The following is a 10,684-nucleotide window of genomic DNA, read 5'->3' as shown; positions in this document are numbered from 1 at the left end:
TAATCCATGTCTCAGTCCATATGATATCTAGAATGGAGGAATATATGATCCCTTATCTAATGGACAAGTCACTGACAAAGGTCAGAGTTCATCTACAAGGTCAGAGTTCGACATAAGCTTTTGAGAGCTACGATTGCCAGTTGGTTCCTGAAGTCATACGCAATAATAGTTTTAGACTTATCCAAGTGGGAGACTGTTGGATTAATGTCTAATTCCATAACTATAATTGGTAAGACTTGACCCGACCCGGCATGGTCCATTTGGGTTGCATGGCATCATGCACTTGGATAGACTTTAATGAGAGAAATAAGACACTTATGGTTATTAATATATTATAAGTTCTAGTATATTAATAATAAGAATAATAAGATTATTTAATTAGTATTGATCAAGAATTAATCTAGGATTAATTAAGTGATCAAAAGAAGACTAATTAAATATATGGGTTGATTGTGTAAATCATCCATACTTGTATAGTGGGCTAATGCTCCATGGATAATCAAGTTGGGCTAAAACCCATAGGATGGTCCATGGATGCTCCATGGTGTATTTGTACCCATGGATCATGGAAATGAAAGGCCATGTCAATTAGGGTTTACATGGTGTAACCCTAACTATATAAGCATCTTATTCTTGACCAAAATCGGCCACTAGTGTGTGAAGTAAAAGGGCTAGCCGATTTTCATGAGTGTAGTTTTCTCTCAAGTCATTCCATGTGTATTTGGTGTTGTGTGAACCATTTGAGGTGTCACACTTGGGGCACTTGGCACTCAAACTTCATGAAGACTTTCTACACCAAAGAGGTATGTATTCTATCTTGCTATAGTCATTGTTTTGTATGCTAGATTAGGATAATACCTTGGAAGTTCTTATTTGCATGTATAATAGAGAAAACATAGATCCAAGGTATTTAGGGTTGCATGTACACTTAGGAGTGTTAGAATGCTCAAAACCCAACACCAAGTGACTGCAACCCTCTACTCATCAGAATATGTCCCAGTAACGAGTCCCGGTACTGGAAAGCTCGACTAGCTCCTCCCCCTGCCGTTGTTACAGCTGCTAAAGCTGCCACGACAGTCGTCTCAGCAATGGTTGCGTAGCGCTCGTCGAAATACTCAACCATGGCGGTCCTGATAGACCTAATCATCTCCGAAATCTGTCCCCGAACAATTTTGATCACCTCCTCCCAGATGATCTCCCTGACACGATCCTCTGACAATACTGGTCTATCCTGGCTGCCAGCTCCCGATCCTGACCCGGATCCAGTCTCAAAATGTCTCGTAACCATCTTTCTGATAACACACCAAAAAGATCTCATATGGTCCATATAATAACCGGGAACAAACTCCCAACTAAACCCCATGGGTTGTGACTTCCTTGCTACGCGTATGGGTCCTGTGCTTTCAGTAGTACGGGCCCATACTACCTTCCACACCTACCCATATTTGTCTCAAGTATCACCATAACACCCTAACAATGTACATAACATAGCAAGCGCTCAATCCTCACACCTAGAGGAATGCTAAATATCTAATAACTGGCCTCCCGGCCTCACACAACCCACCCATCCATGAAACTTCCACCAACCCTGCAACACTAGTGTATGCTAGCCATATATAACGTTGGACCCCACAGAATTTCGAAATCCAATCCTATCCTAAGCTCCTAATCAAACAAGAACAGAACATAAGGCCAAATCAAACATTCTCAGGCTATAAGATCTTAATTATGTACATCCGTGATGCATACACTAAGAAACTATAGTAATGATGTCAATTTCTTATAAGGAAAAAAACCTAGGCTATCAGGCATCATATAATCAGGCAATTCTATCATGCAATTCCTGAAGATCCCTAGCCTAGTACTAGCATGATGTTCTAACATATCACATAATCAAATATTGTATGGTATTTTGGGGTCACTTACTGGCTCCGGCTGATCGTACACCCATCATCCTCCTTTACTTATTTTGAAAACCATTTTGGAAGTCATTTTGAAAACCTTTTCTTGATTTGAGACTGGATTCACACGAATGTTCCTCCAATTCACTCAAATCAAGGATCTGATACCAACTTGTAACACCCATAAAATTCAAGCCAATTTAAAACTTTTTAAAACCGATAATTATCACAAATGTATTTCCAAATTGGTTTAATATTAGAGTTTCCCAGAACCAAATCATAAAACATAAGGAGGTGCATGGTCACGCCTTCACCTTCCCGCGATCATCAAAAATACCTGAAACAATAATCGATAAATGTAAGCTCGAAGGCTTAGTGAGTAACCCCTAAAATACCAATCCATACTAACCAAAACAATTATCATATCAATACAAATACAGAACAACATGCATAATGAGCCTTCAGCATGACTGGACCGCCTCCTACGGGCCTACAGCCTATCCGGACCGCTCGTCGGGCCTTCGACATGACTGGACCGCCTCCTACGGGCCTACAGCCTATCCGGACTGCCCAGGGTATGTTGGCCTCAACCGCACAAAGCAGGACACCGCCTCAACCCAACCCATCCATGTATGTCGATATATAAATCACACATAATCAAGCAATAAGCAAAGATCATACTAACTGCTAAGCATAGCACCATTCTATCTATCAAGGTACCAATCCAACAAATCATAACCGTATGACACCCTAGGTACCAATCTAACTGATCATGAATATGAAACACATACTAACTCCAGGATAAAATCCCAAGGGACCGACCTAGTGTCGTAGACCCTGTTGGTATAGTGAGGAGAACTCACCTCAAAATGTTGAAGTCCTATAGACACAATCCCAGCTACTGGATGACAGATTCTCGAACTCTCAATATCAAAATAGCACCCAATTAATAATTGGGTCCTAATACATAACCACAAATTCTTAGAGTAACATGCTACATTACCCCATCTTGGCTTCATTCAAGCCCAAGGCCCAATACAAAGACCTAAAATTCAAACTAGGAATCAAAGCCCAACATATGGCCCAATTTTCCCAATTGGGCCCAAACCTTTACATGGTCATAATCAAGGCCCAACTACTTAGTCCAGTCCATACATTTGGCATTTCCAATGGCCCAATATCATATAATCATCAAGGCCTAAAAAATGGCCTATCCACGGCCCAATTTTCCAAATTGGGCCCACACCCTCATATGGGCCTTACCCTAAGCCCATCAACATATTCCAGTCCATATGATTATTCTTGGATGGCCATTAATAATCCAATTACCAAAGCCCAAAGGAAAGGCCCAACTCAAGGCCCAAGTGAAATAGGGTTTACATGAAATGACGATTAGGGTTAAGTGGTTCTCACTTAACCCATTAAGGAATTAATCTATTAAGTCCTTTACTTTACTAGATAAATCATATGGTGTGATTAGGTGAAATTCACAATTCCATTCCAATGGCCCAAAAGCGGGTGTCTTTCATGAAATGATGATTAGGGTTAAGTGTTTCTTACTTAACCTATTAAGTCCATTATTGTCTTAATCTAGTTTTCCAGTGATTATTATTTAATAATTCAAGTTTATTAAACAATTCCCGATCAATTTCCACAAGTTAGGGTTTTATGCCTTAGGGTTTTCCAAACCCAATACGAGTTCATTAGTCCACTAGTTGGGCTTTGATGTCACATTGGGCCCTATTGGCCCATTAGGGTTCCATTGGGAACACTAGGGCTTCTTTGGGCCCATTAGGGTTTCATTGGTCCCACATTGTCCAAACATCTCCCAAACGAGGTCCAAACGCAATCACAGCGCACCGCCACCCGACACGGTGGTCGATGGCGGCAACCACCACCATACGGTGGTGGTTTCGAGTTTTCTTTTATTATTCCATTTTCTAATTACATTGTACAATCTTTAATCCAAAATTAAACACACACTTTAGGTAACTACATTCAACTTGGAGCAACTTCATGCACTTTGACCAACATGGAACAACTTTAGGTACATTGACCAAATTTTAAAGTAACTACATTCAACTTGGAGCGTCTGTGATTCTCTTGGAGCAACTTCATTAACTTGGACCAACTAGAAGTACTTTGGAACAACTTCACCAACTTGAAAGATCTTGGACCATCTTCATCCAACTTGAAACAACTGCATGCTCTTGGACCATCTTGGACCATCTTTACTACCTTGGATCAACTGGAAGCCACTTGGACCATTTTGGAGCACGTTCACGCACCTTGGAGCATCTTCAGCCACATGGTGCATCACGTCCTTGTGGATCATCATATCCACATAGAGCATAATAAATGTGTCATGCACATTTTCAATAAGTCATACACATTTTTAATAATCCATGTATGTTTTAAGTTGGCCAAACATGTTTCAAGTAGCCCATGCACGTCTCGAGTAGGTCATAAACATTCTTTAGGTGTCATTCACTTCTCCAAGATAACATCCATGCATGTGACACCTTTTCTTTCATGATTCTCAAGTCATCTTTTTCTCACTCACGACTCAAGTTGACTTTTTCCTATTTATACTTGAGTGTCATCTAATTCTTCTGGCCCATAAGTTGGCCCATTCAAGCGCTATCTTGGACCACTGAGAAAACCTAGCAACCTTCACTTCTATTTCTCCTTCTTTCTTATTAACATTCTCACAAATGTTTACTCTCAACTCCCCTCACAATTCGTTTTTTTTTAACTCTAATTTGGTCAAACATCTAGTTGGTTTCTCACCCTTGGTGCAACATCCTACCCTTCTGCCACACTTCACCTCCTCTTGGCGCATCATAAACCTTCATGAGCAAGATCACCCCTTGGAGCATGTTGTTAAACGTGACCAACATCAATTTTCTTTTGGTCGGAGCAATATCGATTTGTTTTGTGCTTGGAGCAACATCCACATGATCAATAAGACTTGGAGTAATAACTTCATCGTAAAAAAATCACTTGGAGCAACATCATTTGGACCAACTTCATTTTGGAGCAAGCTCTTGGCCCAACTACCTTCTTGGACCAAAACTTCCTCTTGCTACACAACCTCTTCTTGTGTCGCACCTCTTCTTGCGCCACACCTCTTCTTCCTCCATCAAACTTTGTCTTGTGCGAAAACTCCCTTCTTGCTCCATCCAATCCTCCTGCGCCAATACCCCTTTTGCGTCATAACTACTTGCTCCATATACGTTATTGAGAGTGCTTACACTCTTGCACCATCAAGATCCCTTGGAGCAACTTGTATCGTGATCATCCTCTTACATGTGTCATAATCCTTTCAAGCATACACCTTTGACGCAAGTTTTCCTTATCTTGCTCCATCAACCTTATTATGCCATAGTCTTTCCTTATTGAGCCATTCCCTTTCGATCACAGCATCAAGCGCAACATCTATCACCAAAACCTAATTGAGCCATTCAAACCTCTTGAGCCACCAACATTCTACTTGTGCCTTAACCCTAACTTGCATAACACCCTCCCCTTGTGCAACTATTCTTATTTGGACCAACATCACAGTCGACGCGAGCATCAAAATCTTATTATTGGCGCATCAACATTTTTTTGGTCCAAATCGGATCACCGAAACTCCTTGGCGCAACTTTACATTTTGCACCACATATTACTCTTGTGCCATCCTCCCTTATTGCGCCATCAGCCTTCGCATAATACTTGGACCATACTCCACCACTCCTTCTCTTGCACCACATGATATTTCTTGATCCATATAAAATCTCTCTTGCGCTCAAGTCAATCCTAAACCTAAACCATGAATTTTTGGCGTAACTACCTAACATCGATCAACCTCACTTGCGTCACCCCTTCTTTTCTTCTCCTCCTGCGCCATCAACTGGATCAACTTTGTCTTGTACCAGTTTTTGTGACCAACTTCGTAATCAATCGGGTATATCATCTTGCACAACCTGTTGCATCACGACTTCATTGGAGCATCCTCAGACAGCCCTCTAGATCAATGTCTTTGTGCAACATCTATTTTTTTCTCTTCATCTGTTGCTCGTTTTCATCAAAATTCTCCAAATGCAAATCAATTGGAGAATCATCAATCTGTTGATGCATAATCACTTGTAGGCGAGGCACTTTTTTTAACCCTAAGTGTTAGGTTCCGTTTTTTTGGTTCACACTCTTACGTCTTTTGTTTTTTCATGCATCAATTGCGCCGTCCCTTACCATTATTGATTTATGTTTGGACCATCAATATGTGATCATTTTTTAATTCCTTGTTGTTCATCTCTTGATCACATATTTGTTGGTTTATCATCGATTTTGTGTTTGGAGCTATACCAACTCTTCTGTATTGGAGGATCATAATGTATGATCAAAGTAAACATTAATGCTTTTTTAGCAATAGTAATATATCATCATCATGGTTTTCGTGATCATAGGTGTATCTAGTCTACCATCTTTTTGATCATCATCTTGGCACACCCATTCTTGTGGATTCATTACCAAACTGAGATTTTTTTGTTCTCATCATCATCTTGGTACTCCCATTGATTATCACAACACTAGTGATCATCATCAAGGGTTTCATCATCATTCTTTTTTTTGGAGCATTATCAACCATTTGTTGGAACATCATCATCCTACCTTGTTTCTTTTGTGGATCATCTCCACATTATACATAAGCATCACAGTTCTTGTGTGAAACCCTAATTGTCAAAAGTTAGTTTTATGAGCATCATCATATGTTGCATGTATATTCGTTTGCATGTACATCATAGTCAACTTAACATTGATTATTGGATCATCATGTGTTCAGTGACTGTCATTACGTGGTCCATCATCATTTGTTGAATCACATTCCTTGATCACTCTAGGTAAGTGTTCATTATCCCTCTTTACACTCTATGATGATCATGATGTACATTTTCTAAATTTTTTGTTTGCTTCTCTTGACATAGCATAGATTTAAATATCTTAAGTGTCATTGTCAAAAGTGTTGCCTTTTCTCTTTGTGTTGCTCATTGATTCAACAAAACATTAACTGGTAAGACATTTCCTCACTTGCTTGTTCACACATCCTCATGTGATAATGTTAACTTTCCTTTGTTGATGATTTCATGTACACTTGTATATACATATGTTCCAATGGTCAGGTTCCCCTAGTATTGGCTATCATTTTTCTTTGTGCACACCCTTCTTGTTGCAATCATAGTGGGTGAGCATCATTTTTTGTTTTGTTTTGTTTTGCTCTTTCTATTTATTGATCATTGATTCACCTTTACATACCATGCTCAGGTTATTTAGTGTTGATCCTTTGATCAATTCTCTCCTGTGAGGATTATACTTATTAGTGCATATCTTGGTTTTCATTCTCACAAGTCTATTACCTTCACTCTTCTTATTTAAGGTAATGTCTCTTTTCTTATTCTTTTATGATCTTTAATTTCATTTCATTTATATGTTCTTTTAAGATCAACATTTTTTTCTTTTTCAACTCTATCTAAATCCATTCACTATGTTATGTGTTCTTGGATTTACATAAATAGTTGTCACTTATTGTCTCTATGATACCTAATTCTCTATTAGTTTCTAAAGACATCTTTAATTGATATTACATAGTGATCATAGGCAATGACTTAGCAGTTTTACTTGACCCTTGCACTTTTTCTACGATTTAGTAACATCATTTTTTTTTGTTTTTTTTGTTTTGCTGTTTTTTATGACATCAAGTCCTTTCTATTCTATTCCTACATGTTATGTCATTCACTTTCAGCCCTATACTTAGTGAATTTGAATTTACAGATTTTTCTTGTCTATAGTTGAATCAACAATACTACTCAAGTTACAAATTTGTTTAGTTAATGCAAATTCATACATTTTTTTAACCACCCCCTCTTTTTTTGGAATTTAGTTAAGATTATATGTTACTACTCTCTATCTATATCTCTTTAACTAACAATAAATTACAATTTTTTTCCTATTTGTTCTCTCAATACATGGTTTCCAAAGAGGATAGACAGACTTCTAAAGCAAAGGCTTCTCATAAGGCGTCCAAATCTCAAGCAACCGGACCTTCCATTGTGACAAACTCATCATCACCTAAAACCGCAATGGTTGCATCCAACTATATTGCACTTCTTAAAACTCAAGAACAACCTAAAAAAGTCGGTGTTATAGTTGAATATTTGCAAAATTGCCCATTGGCATATGCACTCCTTTCTACTTCTCCAACTCCACAATCTATTGTTTCAGACGTCTTTCAATCTGCAACCATCTCTCCATGAGCCAAGTCAAAATAGCTTGATGTTGAATTTGATCTTTTTCGAACTAACTTGGTTCTAACTAAAGAAGAGTTCGCAATCAGTTTAGGTCTAAGCGATGGTTCTCGCAAACCTACAACATTTTTCATGCCTTCTTTTGCTCAATTGTTGACAATGTTCAAGGAAAAGGGGTACAAATTTGAAGAAAACTTTGAACCAAACCCTTCAAGAATTAGGAAAGCTTTCCTTCCCACACCATGGCACTTTCTCAGTTCCATCCTCACTCGGTGTCTTTTCGGATCAGTTGGTGGACACAGTTGCGGTAAAACAGATCTTTGGATTGTCATATATGGGCTTTTCTATGACATCAACGTTGACTGCAATTTTATTCTTTAGGAAGACTTCCTTACCTTTCTCCCAGCCTCAAATAATAAGTTCGTGATTCATCATCCTCGTTGGTGGTCTATCATTATTCATGATGTCATCAATAATAGAAATCTTACACCGTAGGAGACTCTAAAAGGCCCACTGCCGTAATTATTGCATATGACACCATATAGGATTCATACCGCATTTGAATCTGAGTCTTCACATCCAATCATCATTCCAGATGCTATACTTGCAAGGCTGGATGAAAATAGTGTCTCTCTACGCTCATATCAAAAATACATCCAGGGAACTACTTTGTTTCCTAAAAGGAAAAGGAAGCACTTAGATCATGCGTCCAAGAAGTTGGCAAAGAAGAAGAAGCGATCAAAGTCAGATCAACTGCCTCCTATCCCATCTCCAGCCGTCTCTGATGATAATCTTGGACTAGATTTAGATGACCCCACATCTCCTCCTAAATTTCATTCAACCTCTAAGCCACTCTCTTTCTTAGATTCCTTATGTCAGGCTCCATTTGATTATGACAACCCATCCTCCCCAACTCCAGTTTCACCAGTAGGATTTTAGTCGGTTCTAGAAAGTCGAAGCAAATGTGTCTCCTTGGATTATAACTCACTTGAGGATGATGAACAAGATGTTGAAAAGCAATCTGAACTTGAAGGTCTCCCTAAAAGCTTTCCAGTACAACATAATCAAGATGAGGATACTCCAGTGCAAGCGGTAGACATACCTCCCAGTGAAGGACTGGTAGTAAATGATGAACGACACGACACGTCAATTATCCTATACTCCAAACCTTATACCAGGACATTTAACATTGATCTTGATTATTACTCTCCCTCACCTCAAAAAGAGTCTCAAGACCATGATGATACTGAAGAAGCTAAGTTCTCATCTTTTCCACCAGATCCTCCTCAAGACGAAGGTACTCCAACAGATACAAATGAAGCAAATACATCTAAACCTGAGCCTGAACGTATTAGACTAACTGATCAGATGGTAGCTGACGATATTGAGGAAATTTGCTTTCATACATCTTCTCACTCTGAATTTCTGGATAAATTTCAAGGGTATCTTGAACGTTTGGCAGACAATATTTGTATCCTTAATGAAACAACAGAAGTGAATTTATTAAATATTAATAATAGTAAATAATAATCATGTAATTAGGAATGAATCTTTTTAAAGATTTATATCAATGAATAAAGTATTAAAAGGCATTCGATAGATTATAAAGTGGTTAAATAATAAATAAACAAATAAATTAAATATGATGAAATAAAATAGCACTTAAATACCATAATAAAAGATAATGATTTATTAGGGGTTGAAACGTCAAGGTTTAAACTATCTTTTGCAAAGAAAAATGTTTTAGGGGTTAAAAGTGTCATTATGGCAAAGTTGGGGCTAAAAGTGTAAATTCTTAAATTGAAGCCTCTTATGAGTGAGAATAGGATCTGGACTGGTTCTAGTTGCCTACTCCATCTAAATATAAATCTATTAGGCCTTTAGACCAAACCCTAGTCGTGTGTGTATGTGTGTGTGTGTATATATATATATATATATATATATATATATATGTGTGTGTGTGTGTGTGTTTGTGTGTGTATTTGGTGTTCGTGGATATGTTATGTGGCTGAAGGAAGATCGGGATGGAAAAAGGGATTAAGAAGGAGGCTGTGACCAGAAAAATGGGTTGAGAAGGTTGATCGCAAGTGGGAGAAAATGAGAGAAGCTTGAAAGTGCTGATCATAGACCAAGTAAGTTGACAAAAACCATCAATTGCTCATCTTCTTTTTTTGGGCCGATTTTCTTCATCACCACCGTAAAGCCACCATGGTCGCAGACCGTGGCCACCCAATCCGACCACCATTGGGCACCATGCGAGGGTGGTAGTAGGTGGCACCTCACGGTGCTACTTCTGGTCCTTGTTTTCATGGATTTGAACATTAAGTCAAAATTTGAGATATGTCCCTTTATATCAACATACTATGTTTGGATGGTGGTTTTACCTCAGTTTACCATCATAACACCACCATCAAACCACCTGTAGGTGGTGGTGCTAAGTAGGATCATATTTCAAGCCTAGACACATGGATAAGTGCTTTTGGGGTTGAGATGCTAACT

The sequence above is a fragment of the Lactuca serriola genome, chromosome 5 (genome assembly GCF_051521515.1).
Source record: "Lactuca serriola cultivar US96UC23 chromosome 5, Lser_US96UC23_V15, whole genome shotgun sequence".
Taxonomy (NCBI): domain Eukaryota; kingdom Viridiplantae; phylum Streptophyta; class Magnoliopsida; order Asterales; family Asteraceae; genus Lactuca; species Lactuca serriola.
The sequence above is the reverse complement of the archived record's forward strand: the minus strand, read 5'-3'. Positions refer to the sequence as shown.